The sequence below is a fragment of the Papilio machaon genome, chromosome 23 (assembly GCF_912999745.1).
Source record: "Papilio machaon chromosome 23, ilPapMach1.1, whole genome shotgun sequence".
NCBI lineage: Eukaryota > Metazoa > Arthropoda > Insecta > Lepidoptera > Papilionidae > Papilio > Papilio machaon.
The window spans coordinates 1760104-1781515 of record NC_060008.1 but is presented as its reverse complement, the minus strand read 5'-3'; the positions used below and the strand labels follow the sequence as shown (position 1 = coordinate 1781515).

The window sequence follows — 21412 nt, the reverse complement described above, 5'->3', positions numbered from 1 at the left end:
TAGATAAATTACAAAGGCTTTGGCCTTTGTAATTTATGGCCTGTTGATTTCCTAATGCAGTAACCAGTACAAAGTGTACGGTAACCGAATTAATTAATATATTTTTAGTGATAGTAATATTCCTCAGGACTACAAAAGGCTTTACTAAATCATTCTACATTCGCATCTGCGATAGCAAAAACAATCGCCGAAAATCAAAGCTCGCAAATAAATCCAATCAAACCGCTCCTATATTGTTCGAGCGATGGTTACATTCAGAAACCATTTATCCTCCCAAAAGCAAACAACGTCCGAAGACAAAACGAAAAACTGTCGACTCAACCTTTCATAATCAATTTCCGAACGATTCATCGTCAGATGTTATTACCAACTTTCGAATACATGGAATCGTTTCTATGAAGATTAAAGAAGTACGAAGTATGTTTCTAGTATGCAACGAGAAGTGAAGATTTATCGTGGTAAGTTTTCGAGTAAATGGGGTGTTAGGTGCGCGTACTCGTATAATAAATCTGGCCAAATTAATGCCGGCACAGACAGATCGTTTAACTCGTTTTTCGCCACGTCATAGCGTGAAATAAGGGGTTTCGATACATAATATACTGGAGCATATCCTTTCTAAGGTAAGGATAAAAATAATGATTTATCACATCTAAAATAAACTGAATTCGTCGCTTAAAAAAGTAGGTTACTCTTAGTATAAGGTGAAGTCAAATCGAATCATAACCTATCTTACTAATATTATAAATGCGAATGTTTCGATGGATGGATGGATGTTTGTTTGAAGATATCTCCGGAACGGCTAACAGATCTTGATAAAATTTGGCGTAGATATAGAAAATAGTCTGAAGGAACACATAGGCTACTTATTAAGTATTTTTTAATTCGGACGGAGTCGCTAGCGTCAGCTAGTATATGATAATTTCAGAGGTTTATAGCAAGGAATGGTGTTAACACATTTATTTACAAGTAAAATAACAGCTTTTAGTTCTCCTAAAACTGTTATAATATCAAAGCAATTAATAAAATACGTTTTTTCATAAAACATAATGTAGATGGCCAGTAAATATAATGAAATTTTCTTAAGGAATTTGTAAATGTAGGCGTCGATGTAACATTTTATAGCGTAGCTACGTTTGCGGTACACAACGCAGTATACCAACGGAAACGTGGTCATTAATCAAAAATTCGAGAGCGATTTAACGTTGCTACAGATTAACGATAATACCGGCCTCGCAATAAATTATTCTGGCCTTTAAACATTGGTTTAACACGCGCTACCAAACCTACAGTATACTACTGTTAACTGACACTTTTTTTTTGACGATGGCAATTAAAGTCGGTGGTAATCTGGCCAGTTATAAAATTGTGAATTTTAATTTTTAAACTAAGTCATAAGAAAAATATTACGAAGGAGATGTTTATTATTATTTTTTTTATAAAAGTAATTTTGAAATTTACAATCAGCTGTGACAATTCAGGCAAAAAAAGTAAACATTATTTCAAAACACTAAATACTTTAACATTACAAGAAGTAACTTAGTATTAACTAGCTGTCTCCCGCGACTCCGTCTGCGCGGAATTAAAAAATAAAAATAATAGCCTATGTATTCTTCCAGACTATGTTCTACATCTGTGCCAAATTTCATCAAGATCCGTTGAACCGTTTAGGAGACACCTTCAAACAAACATCAATCAATGCATCTAAACATTTGCATTTATAATATTAGTAAGAAATAAGATTACAAATTATTTTATGATGACCGAAGCTATTAGGTTTTTTATTAAACAAATTAGCGAGACTAGCATGCTAAAAACTAACTAAAAAGATCATTAGCGAAACTCCTTGGTGTAAAATACTAAAGCGGGAATTTTATTTAAAATATCAAATTATCGATATTTTTATCGACTTAGTCACGCGATACTGCACTTTGTATCGATATTTGAGATTATATCGATATTTCAGATAATATATTTTTTAAATTTTAACATAACACCTAGGGTACGTTGTTATTGGCCAGTCACACCCTAAGGGTAGGGTGAATGGTAATAAAAATGATTTATTGAAGATGTCCATTGGTACTTGTTACGAAGGGGTCGAAAATAATTTACGAGGTATTTTTCATAGATGAGGTAATTATTTTTTCGCTATGGATACGGTATAATTATAATTATGGATTATATTTTTTGAAAATAGTAGATTTGTTTAAAAACATATACAGAAGAAATCTAAGGGTCAAATTGATACCGAGTAAACGAAAAATATAGGTTTATTGCTACATATTAGGTTTCCATTTGCGTGTTTAGTTCGTCCTACAAAACGACATCAGAGTCTGTGGGATTAAGACATTATTACATTAAATTATTTTACTATATTTATACTACTAAGATTACTATGATAGATATCGTGGTATGTTTTTTTAAAAGGTGTTTTTGACAGTCATGAGTTGTTCTACATTTATTTTTCCGCACAACAATTTTATAAATGTTAGTTATAAAAAGTTTGACAGTTGAATATATAAATAATAATAAAAAAGTTACCAAAATAAATGCTTTAACATTTGTCCAGTGAACTTTCTGTGACATGAATTTGAAAAAAAAAACGTTTTAGAAAAACATTTATATTAATGTTTATTTATTTCGAGCAAAGATATTCTTGTACTTTATATGTACGAAAAACGTATTTTTTTATTTTCAAAAAAAAAAAACGATAATAGTAACAACTAGATGTACGCAAACTTTTTTATTCACCCTAAAATGCACCCTGCTAACAAGACTGGTGACATAGAAAACAACATCCATTATTTAAAAGAAAAAAACATAGTTTAAAGTCGGCTATTATTAAGCCTTTAAAACTACACAAGGGTGGGGGATGTATAAACAACATCACTTACAGCCCCCGCATCGCTGTAAAACTGTAATTATTCCGCCAAAGTACTAAACAATTCCTTTTCAAATGCTCTAACAATCCTGCCTTACTGAAAATGAGATTACAAACATACAAATGCATTCATAACTTCCTTAATGCAAAGGAAATAAAGTTTAAAATCGCATGTTACGACTTAATTGAACTAAAATCGTTGCTATCATGGAACCTCGTTAGTATATGTGACTGTCATTTGATATCCCACCGGAGATCCGCACGTTTGAAAGGTAAATAAGTTCTATTCTATGTTGATAAGGTTGAATTTCTTTTGTGATGGATAATAATGTCGCAGATGTATAAATGGCGAATTTAATTTTGTTGTACCATTAATCGGCGTCAGTGGTACTACTGGTGGGAGGTGGGGAGGGGAGGGATTAGAGCGCAAATTTTAATTGTGAGAATTTATGCTATCATTTGTAGTGACGTCATCCTGCGTCCGGTGTTACCAGATCGATGTATTGGTAGATTAGTAGTTTTTGAAATTAAATTTTACAAGTTTAAAATACAAAGGTAATGGTGTCACGCTAAAGACTTTATCATTACACAATTTAATGATTCTTACAGTTTACTGTATACGTAGCTGTTGTATTACTATGTATAAATAAAAAAAGACTGTCTGAATGACTAATTTATGCGCTATTACGAACTGTAATCTATGTATATCTAGGTTATTTTCATCTAGATTTATTCTGCCATTCGGATTTAGGAGGTATAAGAATCCATCCATTCAATATTTTACATTTATACATATATAATTATACTATCTGTCGCCCGCGACGAATTAAAAAAAACTTAATAAGTAGCCTATGTATTCTTCTAGACTATGTTCTACATCTATACCAAATTTCATCAAGATCTGTTGAGCTGTTCCCGAGATACCTTCAAACATCCATCCATCCATCTAAACATTCGCATTTATATTATTAGTAAGAAGTAAGACTAGTAAGATTGTCAAAATCAGTTCACGTTAGTTTACAATATCCATTGTCAGATTATAAACTGACGAAGTACGAAGTTTGCAATGACAGATATATGTACACGTTTTTATCACTCACAATAAATATATTTAAAAAAAAAAGCAACGTATTCTGAAATAAAAACCATGCCAAGGTCTATCTGCGATGTGGATTTCGTATTAAAATAGAACGAAAAGTCGATTGCTTGTCGCGAACATAACATTAACTGGAGCACAAATACCAATTCTCAACATTTTCAGTACACATTCGAATTTAATTTATTAAAAAAACATATTAAACTAGAAATGTTCGATGAAATAATCATAATAACTGTCGTACTCACAGTCTCTTAATGTGGATTTTATATCTCTCTTTGAAAATAATCTGCAAATCTCTATATAAAAAGGCAGATAACGAAACTTACTTACAGAGTATATTATGTACGTGCAAATATATGCAAATACAATAATACCGCAAAATCTCCTTCAATTTCCAAACGTTGCTAACTTACTGCTGGCTATAAATTATAACTTCGTCACCGAACAGGGCTGGCGATGGCGGGAAACTTGTGTACTAAAATGTCCTCTATAAATATCTACAATTGTATATAATGTACTATATAAGTTGTAAAGGTTGTATATACTATATAATTTTTATATTATGTACAACATAAATGTATTAATTAGTATGAATAAAGGTTCAGCTACGGAAACTTTATACTATCAATCGGTAATTTTCCGTTTTTGAAGATAAATAATTGAACCAGTGTTGTATATACTTAAGCTATACTCATAATGGTTAAGTATTGACTAAAGAAGTCTTTAATTGTGGAATTAGTAAAGGAAATTTACCATTAAATAATAAGATAGGAAGAATTCATTTAAATCTGTTTTCTACAACCCTAAAAGAAACCATCGAAAGGTAAAGTGACAAATTGAAAAAGCGCCTTTTATAGTGTATTTTACGAGCTGCCCGAGGATACGTGCAGTGGCAGTTTCCCTTTGCCGCCGCTTGGAGGCGCCACTCTAATGGACTCCTAGCTATCCAGATTCCTCTCAAGATATCCCATTCAAGTGGATAGAAAATATCTTAAGGAAAGCGCTACATGGATTAACTTTACCGCTGAGATGTAGAGTATTGTTTTGATGTATTTTATATTTCAATTTTAAATTATCACAAGTCTTACTGAACTTAAACTGAACTTAAATTTGGTTTAAACCAAAATATAAAGTCTCTTCGTGTTTTAATGAATAAATCAGCGATATAAAATCGAGCATTTTTTTTAATCATCATGGAATGACAATAAAATATTGTTTTGTCTATATTATCTACTATCTCTTGTCCGTGACTTCGTTCGCTAGAATTAAAAATAAATAATTAACACCAGAATAGCCTATACCCTTTTCCAGACAGTAATCTATTTCCGTGCAAAAATTCAATTTAATAATTTTGAAGTGATCTTCTTAAAAAAATTCCATCCCTACATTTAAACATCTATATAAAAGAAAGTCGTGTTAGTTACACTATTTATAACTCAAGATCGGTCAAGCTTAGAACTAGGAGACGGATATAGGAACTTTTTTATCTTGTGTGCATTTTTTTTCCGCGCAGACGGAGTCGCGGGTAAAAGCTAGTTTATAATATTAGCACGATATTCTGTCAACGCGTGTGAAAGCGTTCGAGGTCATATATCTTTCTTCTGGCAGACACGTATTAATAATAGGTTTAAGTTTTATATGTATTTAAGTTTGGTTTAAAAGTTTTTAAATTAAAGCCAAAGTTTACTTTAAACTTACAAATATCACATCGGTCGCACATCGATTGAATTACAATCGACATGAGACCGAATAAAATACAGTATTACATTAAGGAGTCAATAGTATTGGCGTTGGTGCATTGCAAATTTAAGTTTCTGGGGAGTTTTAAATTCGGTCGGTAGAGGGAGCGCCGGGACCGGCTTGACGTTTCACTCTCCAATCGATTTCTGAATTTACGTTGAGACGTTTTACTACTTATTTTATGAGGATATAGCGATTTTAGTAAAAGACGAAGCTGAGACGAAAGAATTGATATAAATTTTATTTTTTTGGTGTAAAGAACTAATCATAATTATTTGAAAACTAGCTGTCGCCCGCGACTCCGTCCGCGCGCAGGAAAAAAAACTTATTAGTGGTATGAATTTTTTCTCGCCTTTTAAACCTTCCCTAGACCTCCACGAACATTTCAAGACTAAGATAAGATAAATCCGTTCAGCCATTCTCAAGTTTTAGTGAGACTAACGAACAGCAATTTATTTTTATATATATAGATTACTATTGTAACACTTTTTAATACCACTAAATTAGTAGTCTTTGGCTTTCAATATAAATGTGCATATAAAATTTTGAAACAATGCCTTCTTATATATTCAATAACGACTTAATTAAGCATTATTAACCCAAACACTTACTTGGTGAGAATCTTGATACGTTTTAAATAGTACTACTTCTCTAAGAGAGGATTTCTGAAATAACAAACACAAGAAAAATGTACAGACGAATTGAAAATTTTCGTCTTTAAAGTCGATTTGTAATAAAAGTGCTATAAAAATACAAGAAAATACTCGTATAAAAATCACCAAGACATCAATAGAAGTTTATATAAAGACACTAGCCCGTGACTTCTTCCTCGAGAAATCAAAGAAACAAACTTAAAAAGAAGCCCTTGCAGACTAGATCCATGCATTTAATCGAGATGTTAATTTTCAATTTTTTTTTCCTTCATAAGACCTTCTTCTGACAATAAGAAGTATAACAAAAATATAATTAGCGAATTCGGTCCGTGTTATGTCGTGACTAAGGTACATAGGTATTAATTTTTTATACACTAATATTAGAAAGAGGGAAGATTTGATTGTTTGTTTGTATTGAATAGGCTCCGAAACTACTGAATTTAAAAAAAAAAAATCATTATTGTAAGCTACACTATCCCCAGGTGACTTAGGTTATATTTATTACTAGATTTTTGCTAGTATATAAAATATATATCTGAATAATGATTGCTTTTACTTTCAAATAAAATTATATAATTAAAACTCGCTATCGCTTCCGCTTATTGATATATACACATTAGAATCACCGCTCAAATTGTCGGCAAGGAAATTTCGAAGTAAGTTGCAAAGCTCTGATAAAATAAGCCCATTGGGGTTTGTAAGAGAAGTACGAACTGCGTTGGGGGCCTTCGGACGGCAACTATGATTGTAACTATCTCGAATGCAGTTAAAGTAAGTAAACTAAGTTAGCTACCGGACTCTAACAGATACCAACTGTGTTTTTACTATTCGCTGTGTGTTTTGATTAATTTCTAAAGTTTTTTTTTATTTTTTTTTTACATTATAACTTACTTATATTATGGCTATATCTTTTCGCTTTCCTCTTCTTTTTTCACTGCCCAGAGCGCTGGACAGAAAGGGGCGCACCAAGTGTGCGCATTACACAGTCTCATGGTAAAAAAGGGGCGCTGTTTAAATTTGCCCAGGGCGCTGGTAGAACTGGTACTATATGGTATAGACATAGCTTTTAAGTTATTACTCTTTGAAGTGACTATAATTGTAGTCATCTTTGCAGATCGTTTACTTAACACTTTCAGTGCCAAGACTTGCCTGACCAGTTCAATTTTATTCGAAAAAATCCACGTGACATGGAATGTGTTAAATGCACAAAGGCTGAAAAGTAAAAATGCATTTACTATGAACCTGAACAAGTAATTTAAAAATATAAGCTTTTTACGCGTCCATTTTGTACCCCAAAATACTTACTAAAAATATTTCAACGTCTTCATATTTAAACGTCACAAATCGCAAATAGGATTATTTAGCTTGGACAACTGAATCTAATTGAGACATCACATGTGATAAAACTGACATACGAAAATAGGCTTTAAACCTTTTCTCATACTGGGCAATATTGCTTGTCACATTTTGATCGAATACTAGTTCCCATATATCGTCAAGGAGTAACAATGAGGGGTCGAGCAGGGCGGAAGAGGGTTCTTAGGGTTTTTTTTAACAGTTTTCGAGCGATATATGCACCCCTGGGTCACGTATCGTATGAAGTAGCTTCCTGGATAAGCGGTTTCATTTTTCTTTTAGGGGACCTTTGAGATTTTTTCTGGCGAATTGAAATTTATCACGTGATTCGGACAGAACAGAATTCTACTTATTATATATTTCTAGTGAAATGTTATTTAATATAATCAAATTGTGGTTAAGTAAATAAAGGCATAGAGTCAAAACAACTTAGGAATAACTTTAAACAACTAAACCTATGCATACTTATACAGGCTATATGGATCAAGCAAAATCAGTGTAATATTTATACTAAACTAGCTTATACCCCGTCCGCGCGGAAAAAAAAAATAGAAAACGGGGTAAAAATCCTATGTCCGTTTCCTGGTTCTAAGCTACCTGCCCACCAATTTTCAGTTAAATCGATTCAGCCGTTCTTGAGTTATAGTGTAACTAACACGACTTTCTTTTATATATTAGCTTTTACCCGCGACTTCGTCCGCGCGGAATAAAAAAAATGCTCAGAAGATAAAAAGTTCCTATGTCCGTCTCCAAGTTCTAAGCTACCTCCCCATCAATTTTCAGCTAAATCAGTTCGACCGAACTTGAGTTATAAACAGTGTAACTAACACGACTTTCTTTTATATATATAGATATATAGATTAAAGAATATTTTGCTATAGTTTGAAAAAATAAATAGCCTGGTGATACACATTTAAAAAACCATCGTCAGTGTTTTAAATCAATATAAGATTAGAAGATCAAACCTTATAAAGCTTCAAGTTTAAGCCTACTCTTCGCAAATAGGTAAATTGCATCGTACATTCCCCCTGTCCATATTACTACTGCATTCGATTTACGCACTCCAAGGCGTGAGGAAAACCTCAGGGGAAGGGTGGCTATGGAATAAGATTTTTTCTCAATCGCCAGAGGGAAGGGGGGACGTTTTCACGTCCGGTTATACAATTTGTGAACGATCGTAGTTACAGGAAATGACGTAGTATATTTGACAGGTTTGATTTATAATACGAAATATTTTAAATCTTCATAAAAATTTACGATTTGTTTAGTTTAGTTACACTTTTGTGATATTGGCTCTAAAACTATTTCCTTTAACTAAATAAATTTATGATAATTTAAAATATACTATGTTCCTTACAATCTAAAGTCTCTGAAATAAATACTATTTGGATACAACCCCACTATTTATATTAAAAACTAGTTGCCTGCGACTTTGTCCGCGTGAAATTAAAAAAATCTAGGAATAAATGTAGCTTAGTTTCCCGGGGGTAGTGTAGCTTTCCAACAGTGAAAGAATTTTCCAAATCGATTAAGTAATTTCGAAGCCTATTCAATGAAATAATAATAATAATATTCTTTACAATATTAGTATTGATAAATGTGTAACGATATTAGGAAACAATTATACGAAGTTGATCAAAGTTTTTTTCCAAAAGTTAGTCTCCTATTATCAACTTCGTCTATATAGTAATTGATTCCCAATTACCTAATTTAACACAAAATTATTATTACTATAGCTTAATATTAAACGATAAGTAAATAGTGATAATAATATTTCGTGGTATACAAAGTAAACGCGTTACATTTTTCGTAGCAAAGGTTGCTTCAGGGCCTCGGGAGAGGCAATAAATAAGCGGGGCCTTAACTGTTATATACATAGAAGACTATATACAGCTATATACTACTGAGTTTTCTTTTCAGCTACGACGCTAGAATTCTGACCTTTCGGTTCGCACTGTCAGCGAGCTTTTGTGTACGAAAATGGCCTTTTTAATGCCATTTCCTTAGCTTTATCATCGATTTTGGATTGTATTCACCAAAACATAAAGTTTAATTTTCAATGTTAATAGCAAATTTGTATTATAACTGTGAATTTTTTGTGTAATTTCTTTAATTCTCTCAAAAAAAAAAAAACAGAGAAAGCTGATTTAATAGGTGTTGTTGCAGTGAAAACTCACGGCATACAATATCTTACTGTAACTATACGTAACCAATACATTACAAACAATACTCATATAAATACAATACATAATATAAACGTAACAAATTCAAAAGCAGAGTAATTAATTATCGAATAACAAAGAGACTGAACCTTTCATTTGTGTAATTGTGGAATTAATCAACTGGAAAGGGGATGAAATGGAAATTGTAACCCCTCAGAAACTTTAAATATACAAACAAATGTGGATCAAAATCAATATTGTCAGAGAAATCATAAATTATTCTCACAGACTTCATCACCACAAGCATAATAAATATATTTTATTTAAAACTATCTGTCGCCCGCGACTCCGTCTTCGCGGAATTAAAAAAAAACTTAATTAGTATCCTATGTGTTACTCCAGACTATGTTCTATTCTACATCTGTGGCAAATTTCATCAAGATCCATTAAGCCGTTCCGGAGATACCTTCTAACAGACATTCATCCATCTAAACATTCGCATTTATTATATTCGTAAGATTAAGTACGAAGTAAGATGTACGTTAAATAATTATCATTCATAACACAGACCCAACTATCTAGTGACAAAAATGCCATAAGATACGATTGTAAAGCAATCTTACGTATAACGATATAGTCAGTAAAACAAAAAATAAAACAATTTGAGGTTATAAAAGTTTTTTCCCGCGTAAATACGTTCAAGTGTAACAAAATAAGAACAGTGCTGGTATTTAAGAAGCCAAATAAGGGTTTCAATGACCGCAGGTAAAGATCAGGTTGCACGGTTTGCGATGTTTTTGCGTGCCTTCACAGCGAATGTAAAAAAAAATATCCTTTACCGCGCGAAAATGTGTTGTTCTTTTTTTTATTTAGAAATTACAGATTAAAAGTTTTATAGGTACAGTCGTGGAAATCCGCGGTGTTACATTTACAGAAAAATAACCTCGTTCCATGCAATTATACAAACTCGGTCTCTTTATAAAAATGACTAATTAGGTAACAGTGAATTATGCAAACGTCTGGATAATAATAAAAAGTCAAGGCAGGAAGGAAGGTAGGAAGTAAAGGCTAAGTGGGAAGCGAATTCGATTCTTTGTACATACTTGTTTGTTATAAAGGTAAATTGGGCGCAAATAAGTCATACGGTGTCACATGACGTGCGGTAGTAATACAATAGGCGGCAGGAATTATGCGGTTGACTGTACCTAAGGGGCTTTGTCTCACGTTATACTAGCTTAGCTCTCACCAAGCTGTACACAACTTCAATACAATAGCTTTATAAATATTTGTTATCCGTACAAAGATAAGTAACGCATTATTCTCAGGAACTTGTAAACGAATTTAAAGTAATTAATTAAAGAAGCCCCAAGTTTGATTCATTTTCATGATATGTAGGAAAAAACCAGTCAAGGTTATTAGGCTACAGGTTACAATATAAAATGTGGACATACTAAAGGTGATGCCACACGGAGGGCGTCGCTAAGGTGACGATAGGCGATATATTCAGAACTAGCTGTCGCCAGCGACCCTGTTGCGCAGCATTAAAAAAAAAACTTTACAAGTAGCCAGTGTTCTTCCAGATTATGTTCTACATCTGTGCCAAATTTTACCAAGATCTGTTGAGTCGTTCCGGAGATACATTTGCATTTATAATATTAGTACGAAGTAAGACTGTAACTGACGACAATCCTTGTGTGTATTTGAATTTACGGTCATCAGACTTTATAAATATTTGTTTGATTTTTAAATTACTGCAAGAATAAATCATTTTCAGAATATAAGCTATCAAAATACACACAATGATGTCACGATCATTATTTTGTTCTAGATATTTCGCCCGGTCCGAGTACTTCAATTCGGTCATTACACTTTATTGTCTACCGGAAAAAAGGTTACTATCTCCGAGGCGTCTCTCATAAAATTTATCCATTAAACCTCTATTAGATAAGCACTGGAGTAAATATTTCTACAGATTATAATATACTTCTAAAGTTTTCCCACCAAAAATAATTTTGTTAACGATAAAATTCAATTAAATATAAAAATTTTCATTTGTTGCAATTTCTTACAAAGACTGAACATCACTATGAGATTGCAGAATAATAGTCAGTGATTATAAAAAAGGAAACAATAGGACTGTACCTTGTACCTGTAATGTGGTTTGGGCTTTAGAGGGTGATAATCTTATTATAATAAATGCGAATTTTTGGATGGATGGATGTTTTGTTAGAAGGTAAATGCAGAACAGCTCAACGTATCTCTATCAAATTTAAATAGATGTAGAACATAGTCTGGAAGAACACATTAAGTTTATGTTAAATCCGCGCGGACGGAGTCGCGGGCGACAGCTAGTTGAACATAAAAATGAATCTGCATTTATTATGTTGTATACTATTAAATCTTTTCAGAACATCCTATATGTATATCACCATGTATAATGTATACCGGGTATTTCGTCCCGGTTCGCAACTCGAAAGTTTCCTCAGCCAAGTTAGGTAATAAGTTCTGCGGTGAAATTGTCTTTGCCCGACATGGGATTCAAGTATTACATATATTGTAAACATGTGTAAAAAATATAAAAAAAATATGTAAAATTAGATTAATAATACATGTTTATTTTTTTACTAAAGAAATACAGATTACAGGCGTTTCATTGATTGTAAAATGTAACCTGCGTTAAACGTAACAATTATAAACTAAAAATTTTCCTTTGTTTTATTTTTCGTAATAATTATTTTCATGAACTCGTTAGGCCAATAAAAGATATTTAAAAAAAAAGATAAATACACCTTCGGCATATAATTTTCTAACAATAAAACGTAACTACACGCACAGTTTTATACGTTAACTTAATTCAGAGAATAAAACTCCGAAACGGAAATGAAATGCAATACGAATGGATGAAAAGAAGCCAAGTATATTTCTCGTACAGGGCTGGTACTTTACACAATTTTAATATTAAACGTGGATACTTAATAGAAAGGGACTTTAATAAAAATTTTGTATAACAATTTTTCATAATAAAATTTTACTTTCATTTCGTATAACTGAACAAAAAATAAGCTATTAATAAAAAAGAAATGATTTAAACAATAATAAATGTGCTTTTCTAGTTCGGTTATTTAACTGTTCTAATTAAACTTCTGGAACTTCTGGAAGATGTTCTCAATGAGTTCTTTAAGTATTAGTTTTTAATGACATTTAAGAAAACAGAAGCAATGTTTTGTTTATGTAAAATTGCTCTTACTTTTTTTAACTCGATATGTCTTTTATCTAAACTAGCTGTCGCTCGCAACTCCGTTGGCGCGGAATTACATAAAAACGTAATATGTAGGCTATGTAATTTTCCAGACTATGTTCTACATGTATGCCAAATTTCATCAAGATCTGTTGAGCAGTTCCGGAGATACATTCAAACATAAACTTTCCAATTTTTTATATTAGTAAGATTAAAATTATAAACCAAATTAACTACCATTACATTTGTATTATAGTCCAACACATTAAATAAATATCTTTACATTATTTTATCATTTCTATTTGATTACCCTATCAAACTACAACGCCTCTAGTTTAATATAGTGGTCACCATTAAAAAATAACGAGTTTTTTCACTATAAACAACCTAAGGCTATTAGAATTATGGCGAACGAAATTTCCCTTATCGCGGTCATATTTTACCGGAGAGCCTAGCATTAAACAGGAATACAAAACGTAGCTTGTAGGAAAAATATAAGAAAAAACAACGCCTAGCAAATTACTTTGCTCAAAGTCGATTAAGTGATCATTACTGGATAAATTACTTTGGAAAACGGGGACAGGAAAGTTGTGAAAAATTATTCATGTCTCTAAACTATAAGAAAGGCGGTATAACGTAATAAATGTATTACTTATGCTTTGTAACAAGGAACATTTACTTTTTTACATTATGGATTTTTTGTCTTTTGGCTGGTCTTTGTCTCTCATCTTAGTAACACATATTAGTATTAGCTTAAGATAAAAGGAACTAGGTGAGAAACAAAAAAAAGTAATAAAGTATCCAATAAGTTTGTCAATGTAAAGTGAGTTAACATCTTTTTAAAGACAATTGTATAAGGAAAACTGAATTAAACTCTACAGAAGCTTAATCAATAGCGACTTGACCTAACGTAATCCTTGAGAAGTCAAAGAAAGTCCTTAAAAAAGACAGTCTGCAAAAAGCGCGCGAAAGACGTTTAACGTGTCATGTCGCCATTTTGAATCATCTTTTGTCAAGTGTCGCCAAAGTCGATTGAGTCACGTATTCCAGTTTTCAACAAATCTCACTACAATTCTCAAGCCAATGTTTTTGATGAAGTATTGCAGACTAGGTTTTTGCCTTTGCATTGTTCGCCTGATGCATTCTTGCATCTATTGTTGAGCACAGTTTATGTACGAAGGTTTATTTTCCAAATTCAGTTATATACCTACACTTCATGATGTGCACTTTTTCTACAAAAATCTATTTGAAAATACTCCTTAAGACTCTGAGATTTTTTTTAAATAATTGCCTCACTTGTTAGTTGTATACTTAATAAATAAATAAGAGCTTGGTGTATACTATAAAATATTGCAGATTGCAACTTTCCCTCTGAAAAAAGATTGATTTTTTTATTAAGTTACCTAAATAAATCATTGAAGTAAGTAAATACAATGATAATGCTAGTCGATGCTGTCATCAATTCATATAATAACATAAATATTGTATAAATTTGAAAACACTAAGCTAATATAAAAAATTTCCACGCGCGTATTTTACTTTAGTTTTTACATAAACAAAGTGAATGAGGGAAACTGTTGTTCAGTGAACTGTATCTGCTGACTGCACATGGAAAGTCGCGACGAACGACAAAAATAAAAAAAAAAACCGAATCATTTCCTTTACTCGTCGACATCACGTACTAATGTGCGAAATAATATTTTTCCCCCGTGAAAGAGGGCGCCTCAGGCTCTTGTCATGAGTGTTCGACGTTGTAATAGGGCTGTCAATGCATATATATTTCTTTAATTACAATCAAACCAGTATGGGAAATTTAATTCCATCTAACATTCGTATTCAATATAAACTGATAGCATATGTACATTTATCAGCGTTACGTCAATTTGATAGAAATTAACTTGTAGTAGAGTTCGTAGCAGGATGCGCTACTGCATGAATGACCCACTAGACCAGTGAAATACCCTGACCACATAAAAGACAGGCGTGAATTAAAATTCTAGTCTCTCTTCCACTTCTTAATCTTTTCCTAAAAGTAATGATAGAGATCAAGAGATCTCAAGTTTTTATCTTGTGGGTATAATGGGATTAGATTATTTTATATTTTGGACAGCCCTGTGATACAGCAGACACAATCCAGCGATCGGGTAATTCAATCCGCGATAGAGCCGCGGGCGCGACGAAAAGTAAAGGTAAACCTCGATAACAGCGCTGCGTATTTATCGCGCTTGTTCGCCGCCTGTTAAATCAATAACGATTATTAGTTGGAAATATCATGTTACCCTTATTATTTCCCGATTAAAGTAACGTAATATTAATCTTTATTTTTTTTTATAAAGTAATAATGTAATAAGAATTCCATTGCGTTCGCGTTAAGTAACCTCACATGATTTAATAATAAATTGATACGACGTTTCTAATATTACCTAATATTTCAATTGTAACCAGATTATTTGAACAAAGAAATCTTTTGTCTTTTAAAACAAAGCAACAAACCAATTGTAACATCGAAAGCGTTAGATGCACCGCAAGAGAATTCAAATAAACGCAAAATTCGTACACAGTTTGAGCATTTGCACAATTTATTTTACAATCCCGTACAATGATTGCGAGATTAGCTTGTCTTTTCAGCCTTTCGCACTGGAATACGTATTCTGGATACATTCGAGTTGGCACAAAAGAATTGGCGCGATATCGCGACGTTGCGGCCGCCATCTTGTCGCGACACCAACGCCAAGCGATCACAAATCGAAACTTCACTCGTGGGACGCGTCACCTTTAAACCGTCCGTCGTTTCGTTTCTAAACGATTATTATCGCTATTCTTCTGGAGATTTTGGAACGTCTCTTCTTTAAGGCTCTGATAAATTTTGTTTCATTTGAATAAAATAAAATAATACTGATAAATGATTTCTTGGACGTCCAAAGATATTTTTAGACAGATAGCAATCATTTTTTAAACAATGTTTTTTATGCATCACTTTAAGAAATTTAGGTATTGTATTAATGAATTTAGCTTACACATGTAATATCTGCAACATGTAAGATCTGGGAAATTTTGGAGAAAAGTATTGAAAATTTAACTCCTGAATAATGTACAGAATTTACAAAATAGTAATATTTCTGGATACTCATGAAAGTTGTAAAAGAAAAGTAGAAAAAATCTACGTCATGCCTTCACAATAATATAGTCCAGTCATTTTAGTAAGTTCACCTCGGAATTCGAGATACCCAGCTGTAAGTCTGTAAATACTTGTATATTGACACCCTAAATGTTGTCTCAAAACCTACATATGATAGGGTGTAAGCAACTATTAAATTTCAAGGTCAAAGGTCACAAAAATCGGGTTTTCGCGCTTTTTTTGGAAATATCTCATTTCCTATGGGTTTTTTGCTATTTGTACTTCTTATCAATATTGTAGAATACAAAATTCTCTACAAATTTTGTTTAAATTTTTTTTTTATACGATGTACCGTTTTCGAGATAGAGGGCGGAGAGCGCGCGGTCACAGCATCACTTCAGCCTCCGGTCGAAAACGCGCCATATAGTTGATGAACTATCAATAAACCAATTATTATAAATATTTGTAAATTTTTTATTAACTGTTATATTCTACTTTATCATTTTTTCCTAACTTATCCACTTTTTATTCAGTATTAATTTATTTAACAACACTTACCTGCCCTTGTAATTGCAGAATTGTTAATGAAAATATAGGAATTATATGTCGCTCTGATATGGTAGAGCATTGAGACAAGCTTGCCCATTACATTGGCCACAAGTTTAAGAGCATTGCAAGCCCGCTTTCCTGCATCGGTATCGCGAACCACAGCCACTCTTGCAGTTGCAGAAAATTGTATTTAGCAAATCTTCTGGAGCAGTTGGTAAAATTGTCATGATAGGCTCCAGAAAATCGTTTCGCATTGCCCAACCCCATACCTGGGGTTCCAAATCATGTCCTAACCAAGTTTGAACTTGATAATATACACGGTTGAAATGTTGATGAGTAGCTGCACTTGTTGGTGCAATATTTGAAAGCTGCACAGGTTTATTAAGTTTTGTAGACTTGACGTAATGCATGTAACGAAGATGATCGAGACTTTTTACAGATTTCGGAGCATTATAGACTGCTAATAAGGTTTGAGTTCCACTTTCTAATAATTTCTGGGCCGAACAATTTTCTTCCTCAAATGCTGCAGCTAGTTCATACAAATTTGTCAGTAATTAATTAATTTGACAAATATTTATAATAATTGATTTATTGATAGTTCATCAACTATATGGCGCGTTTTCGACCGGAGGCTGAAGTGATGCTATGACCGCGCGCTCTCCGCCCTCTATCTCGCAAACGGTTCACCGTATAAAAAAAATTCTTAAACAAAATTTGTAGAGAATTTTGTATTCTACAATATTGATAAGAAATACAAATAGCAAAAAACCCATAGGAAATGAGATATTTCCAAAAAAAGCGCGAAAACCCGATTTTTGTGACCTTTGAACTTGAAATTTAATAGTTGCTTACACCCTACCATATGTAGGTTTTGAGACAACATTTAGGGTGTCAATATACAAGTATTTACAGACTTACAGCTGGGTATCTCGAATTCCGAGATTCTTACCTAATTTAAGCTTAAATGACTGGACTAATAGGTAAGTTTCACATTAGACGTAGTAAGTCAAGCCAAGTATAATAATTTTCGATAATAAATTCGGCTAAGTCCTTTGCTACATTAATTTAAAAATGTAAAACAAAATTAAAAACGTTGGGACGTAAAAAAAATTGACAGCCGTTATAAATCATCCGCGTTACAAATTTTTGATGCGTTATTTTATAATCTGTGACTCCGATCATCGAATAAAAAGTGGTCAAGTGCGATTTTGTCAAATAATTCATGGTTCGTTATATTTTAATTTAAGCCTGAAATATAATACTTATCCATATAATAAATAATACTTTATTCTTAAGATCAAAAGTTATTGCAAGATAGAAAAAGAAAGAAGTGATAGATATTACACTGCTCCAATGACTTTACGGGAATAACTTTATATCAACGAGCTGGATACAAAAAGTTCGATATGAAAAATAGCAATAAATGTAGCCAGAATTATAAAGTTAAGATTTCTATTTATATTTAAATAAAATTACATATTCGTTTAATTACACAGTCGGCAGAGTAAGAATTCATACAAACCCATTACAAAAATTTACATACTATAAAGGTTGAATATTCACATCCTACGGAATCCTAAATACAAAATAATTAATGCAACCCGTGGCATAACAGGATTCCTGGGTCGTGTTACTCGTTCGCGTGATTTCACGAAATAAAAAAAAATACGCGGCGAGCAAATTTGATACACCGAATACTTAAACTCCTAAAATCTTTATCTAAATCGGCCTATAAAAATATGGACATTTATTATCGTATGTAACTATGTTTTATCTGTGTTAATTATGGCGGGAAATTACTTAATAGGCGCCATATTGAAGGGTAAATTTAATCTTAGAATAGTTATCTTAATATGTTTTTCAAACACATATTTAGCGCTAATTTTAGGTTATTTTTATTTTTTATAAATTCAATATAGATATTATATTAGTAATTTCAACGGGATGATTAAAAAAAATAAAAGCATTTCTGTTAATAACGGCCAGTATTTGAAAACAAAGCAACGTCAGAGTGTATTCGACCGCGAAACCAATTCACGAAATATCAGAACCGTCTGATGACTGCTTTTATTGGATTCCTACGTAAATTCCCCTTTTGTTGAGCTCATTTGTCGGATTATGGATGCTAATGTCACTTTTGGATTGCGGTTCGATTTAAATGTCACGATAAGAAGCAATGACACTTTTGGTAAGTGCGTCGCAGAATGTTTGTAAAGATAATAAAAAGCACGAAAAAAATCAAAACGCATTAACATATATCAGAGTAAACAATAATTGAGTCACGTAAATAAATCGACAAAGGAAAAGAAATTAAAATATTAAACGAATAAATAAAGTATTTATTCGTTTAATATTTTAATCATTAACATAATTTTTAAAATTATTCAATTCTTAATTCAAAAAATTGTTGGCTCAACGTACACAGAATTACGTACTAATTAAAAAAAACGTTAATAACGGTGTAGCTGTCACCCTTCAACGCTGTTGTCTCTGGTCACGACTATAGCGTCGCCTTAAGCCTTGCCCACACTCCCGCGCTTTTCGGTGTGAAAATGGGATATAATTTTGGAGGGAATAATCAAAGACCGGTTCGCGTGCCCACCGGGCATTAGCCCGTCCCTGGGTAGGGCATGTTAATGTTACCAGGTACATATAAAGCGGTACGTACGTAATGAGCCGGGGAAAATTGTGTTACCATAAAAATAATTGTGTTTCCACCCCGCACTCCCCTCTGACTACGTCACTCGATTACCTCGGGAGTAATGTGTTGTGGTACGAAAATCTTTTGTTGAGTTTTTGTGTTATTCACTTGTAAGGATAACAACGTTGATGTACGAGATAATAAATAATACTACTTTATTAAATTACGCTAAAGTTTTTTTTTATTCAGTTGAAACAACTTTCAAAGACCAACGAACGAGCACAGAAATTAAAAAATTGAAACATTTATAAAAAAAATAAGCCACAAGACATACCTAGTATCCATCGTGTGGTTACTATGAAGATATAACATTTTGTAAAATATCGTAATTGTTTATTTTGCATATCGATTTCTGTAATGTGACACCAACGATAAATAACAAACAGCTACAGTTACAATACCCTTGGCTATTCGGCAGAATATAAGCTCAGTTCAGAATATTAACCTAAAAAATTTAATTACAAATAAAATGATTTTCCAAAATAAAGTCGAAAGATTTTATTCTAACTATTGAATCGTTTATAATATCTTTATTACTGGAAGATGGATGGATGGATATTTGTTTGTAGGTATCTCCAGAACGGCTCAACGGATCTTGTTGAAATTTGGCATAGAAGTAGAACATAGTCTGAAAGAACACAAAGGCTACCTATTATGTTTTTTTTTTAATTTCGCGCGGACGAAGTTTACAGCTAGTTAAGAATAAAGATGCGTTATGAACTATTTTTTAAATAGCTTTTTTCTTAATAGATCCCGAATTATAGAAATATTAATGAAAAAAGTATTAACTTTACTACATTGTGAAAAGAGCTTTATCGTTCTAGTTAAATTCTAGTTCCCTATAAATCTTAGTAGTGGCACCTAACAATGTAACCGTTCCGGATCTTCGATTCCTTACGATTTACGATACCGGTGACCGGTACGACTTTAATAGTTCCTTCAACACTTAGTACCATCGGGTACAACAAGGCGTGTTTTTGGTGTTATTTTCGGTAGGATTGTTTATGTTTAACATTTGTTTAGTTACGACTGGTTAATGGATATCTGGATAGTTTCTGGGTAGCTATGTTCGTTTTAGTGTTTGGTATTTGAAACTAAAATAAATTAAATTGTAATTTAGGTTTTTTTAACATTGAATCTTTTTATACTTTCAGTTCCGATTCGAGGTCACATTATTAGGATAAAACCGTAGTAGTATATAACATGTTAAATTAACATTTAACTATCATGCATCTACTTCCAAATGAACCTAGTTTATTTTATATAATTTAATGTTAAAAAGGCTTGATAAAAGTACTTTTATCTTAGAAAAATTATCCAAAATAGTATAATTTGAAAATTGAAGAGAAGTTAATAGACGAAGTGTTGGATAAAACTGAAACAATATTAAGCGCAGTTTTATCTAAGCTACAATAACTTTTATAGCAAATACTTCGACTAATATGTTAGGAATCCCAATTAAATCGATCAATTACATTAAGCATAGCAAAACTTCGATAAAGCAATAATAATCCCAACGAACAATCGAAATTAATTTCACACGATTCGGTCAACCCTGTAATACTGGGTCCTAACGACCGGAGTCCACGTAAACTCAGCATAACCCGTAATAAATTACCATCCAATCCAAGTTGGTAATAAGATGCCCTCAGAGTATTCCGCTGGCCGAGCAAACTCCAACCGTGGAATGTGAGATAATCATTAATTTAATTGACTTTGGATACACTTTAGGTAACATTAATAGGAGTTATGTCCCCTAGTTTGATAAAGTTATGAATGGGACATAAGAAATCGTAGGCTCATAGTTTCGGATTGCGGATGACGGAATTTAGTTTGAATTATATTCAATCTTCATGTTAATTCTTGAACAATATTAGCTTTTAATTAAACTGTGAAAGATATGGCGATGGAAATTTAA

The 21412-nt window shown here is 32.4% G+C and overlaps 1 protein-coding gene across 4 annotated transcripts in view; it reads right to left on the bottom strand.

The window, feature by feature from the left end:
- LOC106720057 (latrophilin Cirl) overlaps nucleotides 1-21412 on the bottom strand; it is a 280776-nt gene that overhangs the window by 16992 nt on the left and 242372 nt on the right. The gene's annotated exons all lie outside the window — the stretch shown is intronic.